Source organism: Ascaphus truei, chromosome 4 (assembly GCF_040206685.1).
Source record: "Ascaphus truei isolate aAscTru1 chromosome 4, aAscTru1.hap1, whole genome shotgun sequence".
Taxonomy (NCBI): Eukaryota; Metazoa; Chordata; class Amphibia; order Anura; family Ascaphidae; genus Ascaphus; species Ascaphus truei.
This window is the reverse complement of record NC_134486.1, coordinates 353514549-353533520: the sequence shown is the minus strand read 5'-3', so window position 1 is coordinate 353533520 and position 18972 is coordinate 353514549. Positions and strand designations below refer to the sequence as shown.

General features: G+C 43.1%; 1 protein-coding gene across 11 annotated transcripts in view; it reads left to right on the top strand.

Moving 5' to 3' along the window:
- Nucleotides 1–18972, top strand: part of MYT1L (myelin transcription factor 1 like) — a 573498-nt gene that overhangs the window by 34745 nt on the left and 519781 nt on the right. The window lies entirely within an intron of this gene.

Sequence of the window (18972 nt, the reverse complement as noted above, 5' to 3'; positions counted from 1 at the left end):
CAACTTCTAGTGCCATTCAAATTGTCTAGGTTGGCACCACTGGGTTAAACAATGCACCAAAGGGAAGAAAGTCTGGATCAACAACTTATCTTTATATAGTAAATATACAATAGTTTAAAACACTCCAAGATATTTGAGATTTTTGTAAAAATTGTGTCGGTTAACTATAATTAAGCTATGAAATATGCCAGTGACATTATTTCACTTTTGAACGAAAACGGTCTCCCTCCCTTTCAACTCTGCTGGTCTCTTTTGTCTTGAACCTTTTTCCCTAACTGCCCCTTACCTGAAGAACTCCCTCACACTCGGTTTCTCCTCACCTTTAAAGCAGCAATTCAAGCTGCTATTTAAAAAAAACTATTTTTTACATTCAATATGTGCATCAATGCAATCTGAACACTGAAAAGTGATTAGCTAAGTTGCTGATCGATCCGTTTTCCTGAAATCGATCGGCAAATATTCAGCTCGGGGGTTCACTAAATCACTGTCAGTGCCGCAGAAGATGCAAAGTTCTGTGTGGAAGATCATGTGACAAGGTAGGCACTAGATACAATTGGTGCACAGCTAGAGAGAGGGTAAAAGGGGTGTGCCAGAGCCTGTCTCAGAATAGGAAGGGGATGTGACTTTGTAAATGGTTGCTATAGAAACAAAAATGCTTGTCACATTAGAATAAAAAAAACACATGTAGGATATTGCTTGAACTGCAGCTTTAAGTCAAACCTTAAAACTCACCTCTTGAATGAAGGATTTCATTAACCTAGCTCATGGCTACTGTCTGACACCCACAGTCACTCCTACCATTAACTGCCATCTACTGCAGTCGCCTGCTCTCTGTAAATGTTTAACAATTTACATTGTATGCTCTCCGGGGCAGGGTTTTCCTTACCTATTGTCCAATCTTAGTGTAATAATTCCCTGTACTGTATTGTCTCTTGTAAAGTGCCAAGTACAGCTATAGGTGCTATATAAAGATATACATACATACTTTTGTCCTTGAAGGGTGCATGTCTTTACAGTAGTTCTTAAAACAGAAGCAAACTATTTTAAGCGTACGTGAGAATATAATTTGGAATCATAATTTTTCAAAATAAAAAAAAACTCTGAAGGTTGCACAAGATAAGGAAGACGAGGAAAATACAATTTACAGTACATAAAAACATCTATTATTTTTGTAAAGCAATATTGCACTCACAATACTTAAATGAAGCCAACATACTACACTTTCTATTCTATTACAGAAAAATGATTTTGAGGTAATGCGTTTTCCATCACCCTGATGCTGAGAACGCAAATATATCATATGCCTTGTTTACATTTAATGTATCTGTTATGTTTTTCTTCCGTATAATTTGTTATCCATTTTTTTTTACTTTACAAGAACAAGCTTCCTATTTTTTGTGATTACATTGACTTGTTTAAAAAAAAAACCAACAATTTAATAGGCAGTGACTTACAGACGAGCCAACGAGTATTCTAAAACTTGCCTTAAACTAGCCAGGTACATGCTGGGTACATGCTGGGTACATGCTGGGTACATGCTGGGTACATTTCAGTGACATTTCTGCAGAGGCTAATGGCCCATCGGATTAACACAGCAGGGGTTCCTGGCACTCCCACTCAGTTTGAATGGGACTGCCAGGGACCCCCGCTGTTAATCCGATGGGCCATTAGTCTGTCTGCAGAAATGTGTGAAATGTTGCAGCATGTACCCAGCATATACCCAGCATGTACCCAGCATGTACCTGGGTCTTTTTGGAGATTGCCCCAGGTTTGTTTTAGAATAATCGTCGGCACTACAGTACTTAGCTGTGTGTTTGCATATTTGGGGTGTGCAACACAAAGCTTCATTTTCAGAACTGGCAAACATCTACTTTGAACATAATGAACCCCAGTAAGGTAAGCTGCGGCCCTTCTAGTCTGAGAGGTCATTTAATTAAAGGAACAGATACCCCGGTATGATATTTCTTCACAATACAGTAGGATGTCTGTTTTCACCTCTCTAATTTTTAACCATGGTCACTGATTTTTTTTTTCTTTAAATGTGTATTTTATTTCAATAAACATGAGTACAGACCCTAAATTAATATGGCTGCTAATCCCCATTTCGACAGTAGACTTTAAGGGTGCAATCCTGCATAGTCGGCCAGAAAACATACTTGTAACAGTCTATCTGGATTTCCTAAACATGTTTAAGGCCACGTCCATACTGCGAGCGACTGCGCGCTCGTGAGCAACAGGCTGCAGGCATTCCGTAAAGTTTGCGACCGTGCATGCGATGAAGCCCGACAGCTTCATTTGTTTTTGTCGCCTGACGGCCGTGAGCTGTTCAGCCAATGAGGGCGAACCAGCCTTGTGATATCACGGCCACGCCTCCACCACGCCTCTACCACTGTGGATCTCAGGCCACAGATGGCTCGGCCTGCGTGCATTCGTGACGCTATGCTCTCTGTCGATATCCGAGGCCTTGACAATGCTAATAGCAAAGGTTTGGGTGCTTTCATTTTTAGGGAAATTAGTTTGAAGTTAAATTTATTAGGGGCCTCTAAATGAGGAAATGTTTGTTAATCAAATTACCCTTATCCTACTTATTCATAGAACCAATAAATATAAGTGGAGCGTGCACTCTGCCTGTAGAAGCACTTTCTGAACACACAGTGACATCAGACAACAGGGAGTAGCCAGAGGAAATTACACCCGCCCTAACTTTAAAATATAATTTTCAATTAGTTAAAGGTGACTGATTTGGGTAAAAAAAAGGTATAAATCACACAGATTATTCCCTTTACGCATATCTCTGAAATGAGCTGATTTTAATCCTTAAAGGGATTGCTTCTTTAAAGAACCTACACTGAGAAAAATAAGATAAAAGATCCTTTGTTGCCTGCCTTGAAAACAGCTCTGTGCTGTCTGGTGGAGTGGAGAAAGTGAGGATGATCAGCAGAGAGTTACCATGTGAACACTGCAGGCTTTTGGCCTTTTGAAAAGAGCTAGAAGAAATAAAGACGATAACCTTGCTTTATAGGACATCGCACAGAGTTTACATTCAAAATAGGTCATATTGGGAGAGCAACTGCATATAGTATGTAACTTGTGCTGTGAATGGGAGACATATTAGCAAGTGTAAAGGCTTAATTAGACAAAATAATGTATAGGGCCATATTTATTAAGTGTTTCTAAACGATAAGGTACCTTTACTTGAATGGGCCTTAAAATGACAATCTACTGCACCGGCACAGCTTAGTCTAACAAAAGACGGGAGCTGGTCGGGCACGTGACGGGCATGTCGCCGAAAGTTGCGTGTGCGCGCTCCCCGCACGTTCCCCTGACTTTACCGCGGCTCAATAGAAAAGCGCTATGGCGCTTTCTATTGAAAGCGCCCCAGGCGCTGGAAAGCGGTGGGATACTGACGCGCGACGCCCGCGTTGTTTTTTTAACCGCGGTGACGGCCGCATTAGAATAAACAGTGTCGCCACTGTAAGTGGCCTTTTTTTTCATGGCGTTGAAGCAGGGGGTTCTCTGGAGCTGAACCATATTAATTTCAGCTCCGGGGTCCCCACTTCCGGAGATACATAGCTGCATAGGGGGTGCTGGGAGCCATTCTGGCTCGGCTATATGGGTTACATAATGGCGGCTTTTAAAGGTTCAGCATCCTGCGGTCCTGTAGGAAGCCGTGATGTCATCGGCTTCCTATTTTCTCATGTTACCGAAGACTTTAATGTCCTCCAAGATACTGGCACTCGGTACAGAGGTAAGCAGGAAGCAAGGGGCCCTGGCTCCTCCCCCTGAAGAAGTGTCTACGTTCACGAAATGGCGTCGGGGTGCAGTGACGTCACGGTTGTGGCTCCTGCGAGCGGGACGGTGTTCAGGACAGTGGTGGCGGGAGATTTCCTCACTCTGCTTGGAGATACGGTTGTATATACCAGACACTGCTGACATTGTGGTGTTGCAGCTGCAGCCTTCTGATATTATCAGTTTTGGGGTTTAGTGTTGGGGCATTATCTGACAGAGGCATTCTTAGGCGCATAGGTGTTAATCACTGCACCACTATCTATTGCCTGCACATACAGCATGTATGTTGTTATACACCACACTCTTTATTATACTTACCTCTGCTGCGGCTGCAGCTTACGATATACCACGTATATTCAGTTTGTAGGGTATATACCTTAGCAGGGTTATATTAGTAATTACCGCACCACCTTATATACATGGAATGATTTGTAGTGAGGCTAAGATTATTATAATACAGCTATTAAGCCGATTGATTCACTACTAACTTTCCACCTGATACACCTCCCCTCAAGGGATCATTTTTAGTCCTTTTTTTAACTCACCTGTACATACTTACACTTGTTTCGGCGTGACTATCTGTCAACATTAAGTTTTGTTATTTTCTGTTTTCATACAGACTGTCTGTTATTGTTGATATACCCTCATTGCGGTAGTGGGAATTTTGGTTGAAATTAATGGATATGTATCCTTGTTAATTATACTTGTGCATCATGAGTGCGTGCCAATAGGGACCTGGGTGATTCTGTTCGCCATTTGTGTTTTTGCTGTATCTCCCTACGCACCTGGAGCCTTATACTTGATTGTTTGTTTTTGGTACGGAGCGATAACTGTATTTTTGTGTGTTCGGCCCCCTGAGATGAAAGGATTGGGTTTCAGCTCCAGAGACCCTCTGCTTTAATGCTATGTAAAAAAATGAAGACAAAAAAAAAGCCATTTTGAGTGCTCCTTTAAATGGTGTCTTATGGTTTAGTGCAAACGAAAGGTGGTATGCTGCACACCAATTAAAAAAGTATGCATACTGTACAGTTTACCAGTGCTGCTTGTTCATGGAGTGCCTGTGAAAGTCATCCAGATCTAAGCAAAAGAAAGTGGCTCCAACGCACTGCGGATTTGATGATCAAGTAAATGTATTTACGCCACACAACATTTCAACCGAAAAAGATCTTTTTCAAGTTTAGCACAGTCCAGAAAATATGACCTGTAGGAGGTATAGACTGGTATAGATAGGTATAATGTAGGGGGTATAGACTGCATTAGTGTCAATCTGCGCAATGTTGCATGAATACTGAGCGACAGTGCCCTGATTGGCATTACTGCAGCTTCATAAATAACCCCCATCATCTCTGATCCTTTCACTTATAAGTAACTCCCAAATCAAATAGCTCTATATCAAGCCATAAACCTAACGTTGCTGACAAAACTTGCAAGAAAGCCGTGGAAAATCTTTTATAAATGAATTATGTTTTGTATTTGCTGTTTTTATAATGAGAGAGAGTTCCAAAAATGGAGAAAAAAAGTCGCACACAGCAGCAATGAAAAACAATTTACTGAGATGGCTGACATCGAGCATGATGGCGACAGTAATTGACGCATTTCGCGCAACACAGCGCTTTGTCAAAGAGTACAAGCGCCTACATTGATGTGCCTGGCCCCACTTTTCCTCCATTTTTGGAACTCTATCTGATATCTATTTGCTGGAAGCGCGCCAACAGAGTCAGAACATCCTCCATTTGTGTGTACAGGTAGTCCTCGTTATCCAACGTTTCACTTTACAACGAATGGCATATCCAACTCTTTACAATGCAACCATACGGCTGTCTTTCGATGCCGAAATCCGTTATCCGACGCCTGAATGCGTTATCCAACGCTCTCCGCCACTGATTAACATGGGACTCACTTTACAATGGTTTCACTATCCAACGCTACTTCCAGAACGGATTCCGTTGGATAACCGAGGACTGCCTGTACTACCCAGTGGGTTTTTCATTAGATTGTATATATGGTCTTTGATGAAGAGTGAAAAAGGATGTAATTGCTTTATGGGCATTAACCTATTAGTGGTGGGGAGTCAGTCAGACCAGTCTTACAGGCAGGGTCTGACTGTATTATCCACATTACCCATTTTTATTAGGTATACCCCACATCTGAACCACAGATTTAATTATTTATATGAGATGCTTCATCATACCTTTACAAGATCATCCTTATGCAGACCGTCAAGTACATCTAAGAGAATTATCTTTGTTTTGACTCAATCAATCTACTATATATTTCACCACTTACTCTGTAGCACCAGTCTCTGAACATTTGTTCTATTGCTATATTTTTGTAATAAAACATCACGACCAAATTTGAGAAGAGAATTGGCGCAGGTTTTTTGCATCTCAGACCAGGATGTACTAAACTTTGGACACTTGCCGTGACGTTTAGCAGCAATTCCTGCTGACTCGCCCTGTCCTTTTTTATTTGCAGGATTGGAAGTGGGGGGATCCTGTAGAGCTGAATCATGCTATTTCTAGCTCAGAGGACCCACCGCTACCTTGGATTCTCCCTGGGCAATTTACCGGTGCTACTTCCTAGTTTTCAAAGGACATTTAAATAGTTGTCCAATAGGAATCTGCCACTGATGATTTTGTGACTTTGTATTGGCCGGAGATTTGGCAGCCTTCCCCAGTAAATATTACTGGGACAGGGGGTTTCTTTAAGCTGAAAAATAGCATTGTTGGGCTTCGGAGGACCACCCTGTTCCCATCCTATAAAAATAGTGGGGGTAAAAAAAGCAAAAAAAAACTAGTAGGGGGAGGTCCGTTTTAATCTAAGGTAATGTTGCGCTGTATTCACTAAGCACAATAAGGTAACAGTAAGCCATATTTTCTCCCGTAAGGAGCAACGCGGCTTTAAAATATCTTCCTCTTTTTCGTAAACTCCATGAAGAGTAGTAATCCAGGAAAGCAACGTTACGCTCGTGAAGTCAGAGCTAAACCTGCCGTTACTCCCATCCAGACCGTAGTAAAGCAGGGATGGCCAACTCCAGCCCCCAAGGGCCCCCAACAGGTCAGGTTTTCATGATATCCCTGCTTCAGTAAAGGTGGCTCAGTCATTATGATTGAGCCACCTGTGCTGAAGCAAGGATTTCCTGGAAACCTGACCAGTTGGGGACCCTTGGGGGAATTTACCACTCCTGAAGTAAGGCCTTTGTGGTGTTGGATGGGTGAAATGTCCGAGTAAGTAATGGCGTAATCCTTTGAGTGCCGGAGATGCTGCGACACAAGAGGGCCACAGCCCTTCTGGCATATTGTGATCATGTGACCGCTCTTCAGTGAGATCACATGATCACGGCATCACTGACGACTCGAGTGGAGAGCGAGATGCCTCCCATTGCTCTTCTTCCGGCGAGATCGTGTTCAGTGCTCCACACGAGTTCAGAATAAGTTCTCTGCTAGAAAACGAGCAGAAAGAACCATGACGGAGCTATTACATCACTGGACTCCTGGAGAGCAGACCCCACATGGCATGGTGGCTATGCCCTGGGCCAAGTAAAAGGTTAACTAACATAGCATTGTCTCCTCTCTCTCCACTCCAGCAAAAGCCCTCTGAGTAGGACAAAACAGCACGCTATGTAAGTTAAACGCATCAATAACGTGACATTAAATCTGTGCCAATGAGCTTTAGTACGGCTGTTATTTTTGCATATAATTAGCTTAGTGAATACCATGTTAACTCAGGGAAAGAAAAGGAAATGTATACAGGGATATACCAAATAAGTAAACATGGGAAGGATGTTGATCCAGGGAATAATCTGATTGGCAATTCTTGGAGTCGGGAAGAAATTTATGTTCTCCCTTATGAGATGTCATTGGATGATATGTCACTGGGGTTTTTTGTTAGCCTTCCTCTGGATCAATATACTGTAAGTATAGATATAGGATAAAGTATCTGTTGTCTAAATTTAGCAGAGGTTGAACTTGATGGACGCATGTCTTTTTTCAACCTTATCTACTTTGTAACTATGTAACATAACACACGTTGCTTTTAGATAACGTCACATTATGTTCCCTGATTTAACAGAGTTTAGCGAATCCCCCGTCGGTGAAGTCGTATCTGAGAAATGAAAAAGCAAGTTTGCACTTATTAATATTTCAGATACATTTATTTGGATTTCTTGTATACTTATAGTATTCAGAGATATGGGAATGTTTTTACATCTTCAAATATAGGAATTTGACGCACTTTAAATAGTAAGCTTATTTCTAAACTTTTAAGTACATCACACATTTTATTTGTACAATGGTACATTTGCAATGTGTGTAATAGTTAATGTAAAGCGAAAAAGTAACAATATAAGTGCAAGTAAAATGTTTTCTTTATGGAACTGACAATATACACAGAGCTGTGCATAGAACTGTACAGGCCAAATATGTTTCTGCAACAAGCAACAGAGAAGCCCAATGCTACATCCAATATGACAAAAATACACAGTAAAATACTTATATATTCTCTTGAAAAAGAGTCATTTAGTTTAACCCTTTGACCAAAGCATTGAAAGCCTGCGAGCCACGACAAGGCAGACCCTACTCACAGGTCCTAACACTCCCAGATAAAATACTAATACTGTCCCGACAAAGTTTATTCTAACAAAAGACGGGAGCTGGCCGGGATCGCAGCAGGCTAGCCGCGGGTCCTTGCGGGTCCATTCTCCGGTTTAAAACCGGAGTTTCCCACGCTTTCCCGTGCTTCAATAGATAAGCGCTATGGCGCTTATTATTGAAAGCGCCCGAGGCGCAGGAAAAACCGTCCGTAACCCGGCCAGGTTTCGGCCGGAGACAGCTGCGCGGCGCACGCGTTTTTTAAAAAAAGCGGTGCTGGCCGTGTTAGAATAAACTTTGTCGCTACTGTATGTCTCTATTAGGATTAAAATTCTCATTTACCTCTATTAGGAGGAAAAAAGACCAACATTGGATCTGCATCCGGTAAAATGAAAATATGTGTCTGCACTGAAAACCTTACAATCTAATTTTAGTGCCGGAGGCACAGAGAGATAAAGTGACTTTCTCAAGGTCACAGGGAGCGCTGACACTGTAATTGAAATGATGTTCCCCTGCCTCTAATGCAGTGTTCTTACCAGTGAGCTATTCCTTCAGCATGTAAAATGTGTATGCTTTTCTGTCAGTTAAACACACAATGATTTATCACCAGTGTTTGATTATATGCAACACATGTCAAGTCCATATCACAGCATCGTATACTTGAATATAAACATGCACAGCCATATTTATTAACCAGTGCTATTCCACAAGTTTTCCAGTGCTGGACGATGCTTTATGGCCCACCTGCTTTGCAAATATGGGCCATAATTCCTACCTGCAGGAGAGACTGCATCAATATAAGTACATTTAATCTGGCAGAAAAGCGCAGCAGTCATATCAGTTTATGTTTTGGGGTTAACATCTATTTATGTGTAGTCAAATATTAATTAGGAGCTTGTTTTATTTAACTATTTTGCAGCTGGTGTAGCCTGCGAAGCATTGAAAATCTGTGAGAACCTTGAGTTAAACGTACACTGTATTTAAAGTACTATTCAGGCTTACAGTATCCTTCTTTGGTAGCATTTATGTTCACTTTGCAGAATATTGTATTGTGCCTCTGTTTACAATTGTTGCACAACACCCCACCATTCCCTCTTTACCTTAGAAACAGGAGTAAACATAGAAAACCACAGGGATTATTTTTCCCTGTGGTACAACTTCGGGAAGTTAGCTGCTGCTGCAGCAAAGCCACTGCTGGGACTGATTACTGATGTCAGAGCACAAGGTATACTTGTGCCTTAACATTTTAAAGCCATTTCAGCTTTCATACTGTAGTATTAAGCCTACAGTACCTGAGGTGATATATTTTTTTTTGTTTTTTTTATAATATACAGTACTGTAAATGAAACAGATGGAAACGATTTAATAAAGCTATGCTGACAGGTGATAGCTATATAATTTAAAGCTGATTAAAAATGTGTCGTTACGGGAATAATTTTTCAGATAAGTTAGTGACTGAGTTACATAATTAAAATGGTTACTAGTTATGATAATCACAGAAGAAGGAGACATTTTGCTTGTCACAGCATATTTTTTATTTCTTTTTTGTAAGATAATTGTGGTCCTTTTCCAAGAGACTCCTCAGTTTATTGTCAGGTAAGACACACCCTCCAACGTTACCGATTTTGCCGGTGCAGTATAGTTTTAGCAGGCTCTGTGCCAGCCGCCAAGCAGTTTACAAGCCTCATTGTGCCAGTTTTTGGTTCTGCCCCTGCAGCCGGTCCTGCTGCTGCCCTGCTCCTGCTCCTGCTCTGCTGCTGCCCTGCTCCTGTTGCTCCTGCTGCCCTGCTGCTGCTGCCCTGCTCCTGCTCCTTCTGCTCCTGCTGCTGCTGCCCTGCTCCTGTTGCTCCTGCTGCCCTGCTGCTGCTGCCCTGCTCCTGCTCCTTCTGCTCCTGCTGCTGCTGCCCTGCTCCTGCTGCCCTGCTCCTGCTCCTTCTGCTCCTGCTGCTGCCCTGCTCCTGCTGCCATGCTCCTGCTGCTGCTGCACCCACTGGCCAATCAGAATCATCAACATTATTACATTTGGGTTATTACATTGGAGGGGTGGACTATTTTATGGATGTATGGTATGTGCAGATGCAACAGCCGTTATTAGAACATTTCACACGTTGTATACCTCGGAATACCCATGTCATGGCGCGTCATTACTGCGTGTTGACTCGTATTTTATCGAGTGCAGAAAATGGCATTTTAGTGTTCTGGTTTTTAAACACCTGCAAATTGACACAGTAGCACAGTACACATTACAATTCATTCATTTCTGCCACGGAAACGCAAAGAATTGCACCCAAAGAAATCGGAACCCATTAAATTCAAACAAATCAACCGCGTGGAGTAAAGCAGCGCACACGAAAACGGCTCTGTGATATGTTCGAATAATGGCCACTGCATCTGTAGCACTTTTTCCCCTATGTCTAGGGAAACTACTGTGGTGCTTTACCTGGGTGGCTTACAGGGGGCCTGAACCTCTGCTGAAGGGAGCCACGTGTGACCATGTTCACTTACACACACACAGCGCCTCCACCTGGGAAGGATCCTCACACAGTGGGCTAACCCCACCCAAGGCTATACAACCAGTAAATACACACCGGGATATGATAACAGTATTTACTGGACACATAACATACAAACATATTATAGCATACAACACATGCAACATATATATGTACGGGCCCGCGGAGTATCCCCACAGTACTTGGGTGCAGGGGCACCAGTGTCTCAGTGTCCAACCCGTTGATTGTCAATCCCATCCCATTGTGTGACAGCGCTGCCCACAGCAGATTGTTAGTGCACTTGTAGATATACCTGCCCGGGCACTCCAGCCCCCGGGTTTCCGCCAACCGATGATGAAATCTGTCAGGTCCCATGTTGTCGCCATCAGGGAAGGCGTCCGCTTCCATGTGGGATGGACTCCGGCTGGAGGGTCACATCGTAAAGAGAGTCTCTGTATGGCGGTGGTGATCTGGTCCCTGACCACAGACCTTGCGCACCACGTGGCGTCTGACACCGGCGTGCTGTGCCCTCATTATGGTGACTACTGTGGAAGTGTTCTGAATATGGGCCGTCCCTGTAGCAGCCACAAGCTGAGGGGGATCAGGGCCTGTCTGGGGCCAAAGGGGCAAAGCTAGGCCTAGTCCAGGGCAGCACAGCTCCCTGGACACTAGCTCTCACTTCTCCCTCTGGGTCCCGACTGGCGTTGTCTCAGGCGCCCAAAAGTATCAATCTCCTGCTGCCGAGATTCTCCTAGCCCTATTGGCTCTGCTGACCCAAGTGGCGACACGTCACAGAGCAGCTGAATCTGGTTAAGTAAAGTGTTGCAGGGGCATCACTCGATCCCCCAGGATTTAATTTAAATGCCGTGGGGAAGAGCGCGGGGCCCGCCAGCAAAATCTCCCGCCCACCAGTTTGCGCACTCCTGCCCTACATGATAGGATGTTAATGGAATTAAGCTCAGATCCATAAAAGGGTGTCGAACGTTAACACACTTTTACTCCTGTCCGTTTGAATGTAAGGGGAGGCGTGCTTACATTTACCACCCGTTTGTGCTCTGGGCCTTAGTGGGGTTCTAACAATGGTGAAATAAAGAGCAAGCTGTGTCATGAATAGAGATGGGTGAATACACCCAAATCTGTTCCCCGGATTTTTGCTGATGTTACCACCAAAATCTGATTTGCGATGCAAGATCCACACATGGATTTGGGCAGATTCCATTTGCGCGGATTGTTGAATCTGCTAATTTAATTCTACGAATCGCCCCACGGGTTGCGGAATCCGCCGAGTGTATTGGTAATAATAAAATCCGAAAAAACGCTAATCACCAAAGGAACCGGCCGGTCCACTGCGGATCCCAATTCGCCAAAAACATCCGCCCCATCTCTAGCCATGAACCAGGTCAATTGCAATGAGCAAAAGATTATCTATAAATCTTTAAATGTCAGTTTACTGTGGTTCTGTAGTGAAAAGGTTAAAACAGATGCTCAGCCTCTTTAAAAATTAAGGTCCTGGAATAGATAAATGCCTCTTTAAGATAAAGGCTGTTGTGAATGCAGTCTTTATCTGTTATGGGTCTGTGAACACTGAAAGGTATCTTTCTATAGTATTCTTCAGTGAAGAGTTAATCACAGTCCTGCTTGTGGGCTAAGAGCAAATACATAGGCTGAGTTGTTTCCTAGGTAGACAGATGATGAACATTTCTGAATTGAATTGCTGGGTTCATATAGCGATTGCCGGGTACCCATGCTGAACTGGCAAGTAGGTAGGAAGCAGAAGTCCCTTATTTAGGTCCGTAGCTAATTATTTACTTGGTATTTACTCTGTCTTATTTCAAGCAGCACTGTAGGGATTGTGCTTACAGGCTTAAGTCTATTCTTCTGGCTTTCTTATCTCCTTTGACCAGCTGCAAGATAGAACTGGAGGATCAGAGAACTGGAACCTAAGTAGCTCAGTAGGGATAGATGCCATGGTCCAGTAGATTGAGGCAGAAGACTGACACACCCTTTCATTACACTTTAATAGGCATTTGCTGTACCCCCACTCTAGTGACAGGGTTGGATTTTTAATTGCAATCCAAAATATGGTTCTGATTAAACGGTGTCTACTTGTTTTCAGAAACATACTACATGGGTGACTATATAACCTAGAGCTCCAGCAAGTTTTTGTGGAATGTGTAATTTTATAACAGGTTTTCCATTTCACTTTTCGAATCGAATCCTGAATCAAAGCACTACATCTTTTTTTCCCACCAAATTACCTATATTTTGATGCTTACCAGTACCTGCTGTCAAATATTGCCGTGGAAAATGTATTACATAGCTGGGAAATCCACTTATATCAGCTACAGTATAGTGCAACTATATATTTGACCTGCAGAAAACAACACTATTTTTTATTCACATAACTACTTTGTCTAAGGGCTTTATTTAGAAATGGCGAGATGGCAATTAGTAACCACTTCCATGTCTTTATGAATAAGTTAGTTTCATTAATCAAATGGCAGTAGCTATATGGTGCACTGAAGGCATGGAAATACATCAGGCAGTACAGCTAATATTGTTTAGTGAATGACCCATTTTTTGGCATGATACTTGATAAATCTGTCAACTACGTCAGGCTCAGTTATCCAGTTTTGTAATGGCTCCAACTAGTCAGTGAGTCATAGTAAACATATAACATGTTACAGTACATCACTTTTTTATATAGTCTCATGTGCTATGCTGGGCTATATACATGTATGTATGTATGTATGTATGTATATATGTATGTATGTCTTTATTTATATAGCACCATTAATGTACATAGCGCTTCACAGCAGTAATACACGTGATAATCATATAAATAACAAATAATGCAAATAACAGATGATGGGAATAAGTGCTTCAGATATAAAAGTAACATTTAGAAAGAGGAGTCCCTGCTTCCAAGAGCTTACAATCTAATTGCCAAAGCTTCTGGGCATATGCAGTAGGCACTTACACTATGCACAAACGCATTGCATTTTCATGTCAGTGTAGTTGTATAATCGCAGCACCATACAGCTCTCTGATGCAGTGATTTCAAAATGATCAGTAATCACAAATTGTGAGCATTTTTGGCCCATCATGCTGCTGTTAAAGCTGCTTTTTGCGGTTGGTAAACAGCAGTCTTCAACTGGATCTCTTCATATTTTATACTGAAAGAGGAAACCACGCTCAGTATGGCACTTAAGAAACTGGCCATGTGCTATATTCAGCTGCATGTGACATAAGAAAGGAGACATTCTTCTTTTATTCTTTATTTTGTGTCCAAAAGATCCCCCCCCAAAAATAGGTCACAGCATTGGAAAAGCTGTTATATTATTTCGACTTATAACTTATATTTGAAAGCCATGTACACAATAAATTCGTTTTTTTATTGGAGCCACCTATTGATCTTCGTTTTTTTATCGCTGGTTGTGCCCCGCACATCTCTTTATTCTTCTTGTTCTACCTATTGGAGGATACAGCACACCTAGGAGCTCCAAACAATCATGTCAAAGACGCACAACAGGAGCTTATGAGCATGTAAGTCACCTGCGTGTGGATATATTCCATCTGGACTGTTCCAAGTTTATGTTTTTTTTATGTAGCGCTGTTTCCCTCACCCTATGGGAGACATGGCGGCTACTGTGGTGCTTTTACCTTCGGCTCACAGGAGGCCTGAACCTCCGCTGCTGGGAGCCAGGGGTGTACCTGATCCGTCTGGTGACAGCACCTCCACTTGTGAGGGATCCTGATAGTGCTGGATAACCCCTTCACAGGACCCAATGCAATAAGTACACACAGCGTATATAATAACAGATTTACTGACATGCAATTGGTAACAGGATAATACATATAGCTCAGGCCTCGAACGGCCTTAACCACACACCGTATCCCACTGTCCAACCACCTAGTCCGCATCCGAATGAGAGTGTCCCCCAACATACTGAGGTGCCCTGGGCACCTAACCAACCTGTCATCCACAGTAGCCTACCCACCCTGAAGTGTGTGACAGCGTTTACAATATAGTTGGTGCACTTGTGCTCCAGCACTCTGGTACTGATGAACAGTAACAGGGATCCGTTGATCAAGTGACGTCATCCTTGACGGCGTCCGCCTCTATGTGGCGTGGACTCCCGCTGAAGTGTCCCACCATGAAGAGAGTCTCTATACTGTGTTGTCTGGTCCCAGACCACAGGCCGCAGACACTGCACGGCGTCTTGCTGTGTCCCTGACACTTTGCAACTACAGGGGCAGTGTCGCTATGTATTGGGCCTGTCCCTGTAGCAGCCATAAGCTTATGGGGGGAGTCGGCCTAGCTGGGGCCTATAGGGGTCTCTGGCCTAGTGCAGGGGCCACTGACACCCTGCACACACACCCTCACCTATCTGTGTCCCAGCTCCGACTGAAGCGCGAGATCTTGAGCGTGCCAAATGTATCCTTCTTGTTGCAGTAGAATGCTGCAGCTGATTGGCTGTTCTTCGCCGCCTGACTAACAGCCCCTGGGCTGCTGGGGGTTGTTGTCCCTCACGGGCTGCTGCTATCTGGTGCTCTGCGCATGCGCAAGGTTTCCCAATATGGCCACCGCATCCTCAGGTGCTACTGCGCATGCACAGGGAGTACAAACATGGCTGCCGCCTATCTTGAGGAGCTCCGGCGACCGGATCGCCCCTCTACTAGCCTGTAGCTCCCTGCACTTGCCGGTGGTTCCCCCGCGGAGGTAAGCGGGGAACCAAGGGAGAAACCAAGTGGACCTGGCTATATTTATAAGAATGTAGAAGATGTTTATTGCACCCTGTGTGTGGTTAACACATTAGGCATTATTCTTCCCCCAAAACCTGATGTTCAGCCTGTTGCAACCTTTATGTAAGGGAGCTCCGGATTTTATTTCCCTTTACATACTTATTACAAGTGATTTTCCCACATCCATATACTGCACCGACACACTTTATTCGAGCAAATACCCAGTATGTACCTGGCAGATACCTGGAATGCGCCGCTCCTCACCTCGGACAAGCCCCGTTGCGTTTGCCTTCCCAGCCTGGGTTCATGCCTGGCTGACGGGTGGCTGATCTGTTAAATGATAATGATTAGGATTTAATAGGCTGCAATGCTTCGCGTGTCTACCAGATGGCATAAATTCATGAATTGTAATGCATTATATATATATATACTGTGCAGTATTGCAGCCAGCGGGAATAAAATGCTTCAATCCCTGCCTGGAAAATACCTCAATGCACTCGGGCAGAAAACAGTCACAAACCTCAATACACCCGGGTATACCCGAATTCGTGGGACTAGCCGAGCTCGAATAAAGTGTGTCGCCAGTGTACTAGTTTTGAGCACCATATACCTTTGGACACTCTATTTGAAAGCTCCAGAGAATAAAAGCAATTCTGTTTGAAAATCCATCTAGCACAGCGCTAGTTTTCTTTTCTTTTTGGAGTCTGAAATCAGTCATTAAAAAGGGAATATAGTGATGAAACAGGTCACTTCAACCCAAACATGGTCTGCTGTCTATTTCTATCTCCTCACGCTACTGCTTGCAGGTGGGCCCATGTACCTACACATGTTGTCCTAAAAGGGATACTGAAAGGTTGTAGCATCCAACAACTGCGTTGCTCTTGTACTATTTAAGTTCCAGTTGGGAAGTGGGGAGCTCTTTCCACTTCCATTCATGTCAACAGGCTCCTGGCTGGCAAGTGATGGCTAAGACAGGGGTGCTCAACTCCAGTCCTCAAATCCCCCCAACAGACCAGGTTTTCAGAATATCACTGTTTCAGTACAGGTGGCTCAAACAGTCCCTGCTTCAACACAGGTGGCTCAATGATTCTCTCCTTCAGCATAGTAGGCTCAATCAGTGCGTGCTCCGGCATAGGTGGCTCAATCAGTCCCTGCTTAAGCACAGGTGGCTCAATCAGTCCCTGCTTCAGCACAGGTGACTCAAACAGTCCCTGCTTCAACACAGGTGGCTCAATGAGTCTCTGCTTCAGCACAGGTGGCTCAATCAGTGCCTGCTTCAGCACAGGTGGCACAATCAGAGGCCTCTGATTGAACCACCTGTGCTGAAACTGGGATATACTGAAAGCCTGAACTGTTGGGGGAGGGGGACTTGATGCAATCATGGACTTGGAGCACCCAAAGCCATGGTCGCTATTCGGAAGACCTGTAGCACTCGGGTTAAGCATTTACATCTCTCGGACATCTAAGGGAGCAATCTTCAATACGTTTTATTTTCCGATGTGCTACCCTTTTTTCTCGTATTCATTAGTGTGTTGTAGTCTACATCAAATAATGGCTATAATCTTTAAATTGGGTCACATTTTTAACTGTTCTGTGACAAAAAAAAACACATTTTTGGTGTGTGACTTTTCCTACAACAGCCATGAATCTAAAGAGCTCTTTGAGCATTAAGCTGATGATTGTACTCAAGGATGTACTATAGGTACAATAAATTGAGTGAACATCCTTATGATCAAAGATACTGTGCCAGCCATACTGTAGTAGTGTGTGTAAGCTGCTTCTGCTATAAATGAGTACACACTTACGGTATGTGCAATACAGTATCAAATATTCATTTTAATATCGGCTTTGTGCTAATACAGTATTATATACCTCACATTCTTAAAGCACTTTACAATTAGGAGACACGGTTGCTGGCAAGGGTTTAAGAGCCACGTCATGTTATTGAAGTCAAGACAGTTCATTTCCGTGTATTCCACGTACTCAATGTATTTTAAAGAATGAACTCATGTGTCTGTTTCTGTTCTACATCTAATGGCTGTGCTTCAGAAATGCAAGAAGTAACTAGTAAATTGCTTTATGGTTTGAGAAGCGCTGCAGAGGTTCCTAACTGCAATATTTTGGACCTTTGCCTATGCAATTATCTGAGTAGGAGAGGATCAATAGAGAAGAGGTTTTCACAGTCTGCCTATGTCTGGTGATGTATTTCATTAACCTCTTTGATACTGACGTATCCTGAAATGCCCTTTCTGTAGACTTTTTATGGCTTCCGGATTGATGGGGAAACTATGGGCAAGACTCACTGAACTCCATAAAATCCGGGCAAAATAAGGGATGTCACCTAAATAAGGAACTGATGTTATTTGCCCTGAGTTTTACGGCTAAGGCTGCGCTTATAGTGCCAGCGACAGCGACGCAACGTTGTGTCAAAACAAATGCATTGCCGCCATCATGTGCACGTATAGACGCGACGGGGCAACTGCTTGGTCGCGATCACTGGAAGTCATCTCAAATTGATTTTTCCAGCGAACGCAGCCTGACGTCACCGTCGCCGGCTCTGTAAGCGTAGCCTTACATACAAAACAGTGTACACAAAAGTAACATCTGTACTAGAGCTTATTAGCATAAGGTTCACATCATGGTATTCCAGGATAACACTACCTTATCTTCAGATAACGGGACGTTATATGAAGCAGCAATCCCCACAGAATCCTCAATGAGTTTCTCGTATAATGTTACTATCGTGCCTCCTGAGCATGTCCCACATTTTGTGTGTGTGTTACAAATCATGATTTTCTTAATCTCCAACTTTGGTAACCATAGACTGCACTGGGCTCTGGAGAGAGATGCATTTTAACCTCCCAGGCATTTAATATTACAAACACCTTTATCTCCTGAACAAAGCATCAGATATTACAAATAAAAACAATGTTGGAAAAGGTCATAAGAGATCCCGTAAAACAAGTACAAAATAAAATGCAACACACAGTTTGCTGCTTTAAGTCTCGGAGTTACTTCCAGCTGCATTATGAAATAGGGCTTTTGGGTGCGAGGAGGGGGAAATAACACATTGTTTAAGTCATACTTATATCTGGCATTGCTCTCAGCCACACACAAATAGGGCAAAAGCCTAGATGGGAGTAACGTCAGGTTTAGGTATTGCATTACGTAATGCAACATTATTTTTTGGGTGTTAACATTAAAGCTGCAGACCAAGCAATATCCTATATGTTTTTTTTTTGTTTTTTTTAATAAATCAATTCTGTACTATGAGAAAATACTTGTAGCAGTTTTTAAAAACATCTCTGAATTACATTTTAATGTGTTATAATGTAATGAGCCTTTTGTTGTTTCTA